The sequence below is a fragment of the Eucyclogobius newberryi genome, unplaced genomic scaffold (genome assembly GCF_026437365.1).
Source record: "Eucyclogobius newberryi isolate DKJ021-1_F unplaced genomic scaffold, fEucNew1.0.hap1 SCAF_13, whole genome shotgun sequence".
Classification (NCBI taxonomy): Eukaryota; Metazoa; Chordata; class Actinopteri; order Gobiiformes; family Gobiidae; genus Eucyclogobius; species Eucyclogobius newberryi.
In genome coordinates this window covers 10363848-10366183 of record NW_027315757.1, presented here as the reverse complement: position 1 = coordinate 10366183, position 2336 = coordinate 10363848, and the positions used below count along the sequence as shown (strand labels likewise).

The 2336-nt window shown below is 41.7% G+C and overlaps 1 long non-coding RNA gene across 1 annotated transcript; it reads right to left on the bottom strand.

The window, feature by feature from the left end:
• Positions 1 to 649: 649 nt before the first annotated feature.
• LOC140357590 (uncharacterized) lies at positions 650 to 1513 on the bottom strand. The gene is made up of 3 exons (XR_011926643.1): positions 1473 to 1513; positions 1216 to 1404; positions 650 to 1149 (listed from the first exon to the last, which is right to left on the bottom strand). It is a non-coding gene; the product is annotated as an uncharacterized lncRNA (long non-coding RNA).
• Positions 1514 to 2336: the final 823 nt, after the last annotated feature.

The window sequence follows — 2336 nt, the reverse complement described above, 5'->3', positions numbered from 1 at the left end:
TTTCAATCGGCGCAGTTGTTTGTGAAGAGGTTTTTTTGCACCGTTAATGAGGCAATTGATGTGAGGAATGGTAAAGCGAGTTAAGTGAGGGGTTAGTGAGAAACCAACAGATGCTTTGATTGATGGATGTTTGTCAGTGTAAAGCCGTGTCATGGAAGTGGATTTGCTCTTTACAAGCTTTCTTTTTGTAGTTTTCCCTTGCAGAGAGTCACAGGCGATGCACACTTTTCTATTTGGTTATTTCCAGTGAAAGTTGGTCCATCTGCTTGTCTTTTATTGAACAATGACTGTTTCATTGCTTGTTTTTCGTATTTTCTCATCAATTTTGTGAAACGTAACAAAAATAAATGTAAATGATTCATGTTGCGTTGTGGAGCTCATTAGCCCACTTAAAGTCAGATGAGATTCCGTGAGCAAATGTCTCTTTCGTTTTGCCTCAGACTTCCAAGATGAGAAATATTAAGAGTTAAAAAGGCACAGCGGAGGCAAAGCTGCTCTGTGGTAACTAATGTCCCTCCAAGTCTAAAAGGATTGCACATCAAACTTGAAATTCGTTTGAAATAACTTGTTGGTTTACAAAGTATCACAAAAGTAAAATTATAGGTCTTATGCTCATTTATTACCACACAGCTGCTTAGCCCAGAGCATGCTTTCAAACTTCAGAAAGCCTATGGATCAAATTAATGTAAAATTTACCATGGGAAAATCGACAAAAGCTAGCTTTCTCTGACATACAAATATAAGAATGTTGCAAGACGAGGGGGTTACAGGCATTTACATTCATATTTTAGTTTAGGAGATGGATTAAAGCACCTGGGATAGGCCCAGGACCGACATTAAAGTGAAGGACACGCGGGTTCGTTATTGGCAGACAGACACTTGGTTCAGTTTATACATCATTTAATTGTCTTTCCAGTTAAAACGTACCGTACACAAGATACATCCACAAATTAGTGTAGGTCAACTCACATTCACGGAGCCTGCCACGCCAGGTGCAGGACCGCCACATCAGACAGTACAATCACAGGAAATAAAAAACACAATGAGTGTATACGAAGAAGAGACGAGACGAGACGAGACGAGACAAGACAAGCAGGTCGTCCTCAGTGCCATCGCTCCAGGCAGCCACTCCATTGATCTCCCAGTTACCTATGGACAGTTTTATTAGTACAACAGCCCCTTTAGGTGGGATCTAAGTGACCGGACAACACGTACCACTTTCCTGACGCACCACGACGCAATCCACAGGCTTTACGCCAAACAGCCGGGGCATATGACAGCGGAACCGACCAAACGTGAACAACGAGGTGACTGACAGTGACAGTGGGGCATAGCGAGCCACTAGACACACGACGAAATGTCCGCACGAGACGTTGCCGGGGTGAGGCCCTAGGAGCGACGGCACTGAAGAAGCCAAAGTAGGTTAGAATTAAATTAAAATAGTCCATTATCAGCATATTTGCACCTCATACCTGAGGACGACGGGAGCCCAACCCTCGGCACAAACACGGAAGTGACAGCGGTGTCAAAGGTCAGAGCGTGAGAGCTAGAGGGAGCGCCCTTTAATAGGCGCCCCCTGTCGGTAGAAGACGGCACTGCCACAAGAACATAGTTGTAATGAATGTGATTTAACAGCAGCAATTCTCAGAATGAGTCTGGCCTGGTCTGATTTCTGGACTTAAAAACAGCGAGAACTCCAGATCTCCACCTGTGATGTAACATATCTGGGAAATGTGAAACTGAGTGTTTAGTGAGGCTCACACAATGAGCAGAGAAGACAACCGTGTAAAAAGGATAAATGAAACAAGCATGAATGATATTAAATACAGATATATTTTTGATGAGCAAACAATGTTATAACATGGTTAAAATCACAGAAAAGTCAATTTTGAATGATATGAACATACACATTGACTAACTAAAACTGTAAAAAAGCATATACAGAAAGGAATTGTACATTTTATGAAAGATGATGGACACTAGTTTTGGGAAATATAAACTACATCAGCTCTACAGTTTTCAGAAGTGCTTTATAGACTGTGAGAACCGAGACGACCCTGCCAGCCGTACGTTCATTATTTCTGATTGATTTTGTAAATAGAATCCTTGTCTTGAATTGTTGTCTCGCTTTATTAAATGTTTGCTTGGTCAATTTCCTCCAATGATTTCCTATAAACTTGTCCATCATACTTTTAGTTTCATTATGCTGATCTGACAGTGATGGAAGGGTTTGAGACTGAACCCACCCACCGGAAGGTAGACGGTTCAAACCATCCTTGGGTGATCAAATTGCCATCTCTTCTTAGTATATTTGTGGCAGGTTGTGTTAAAAAGAT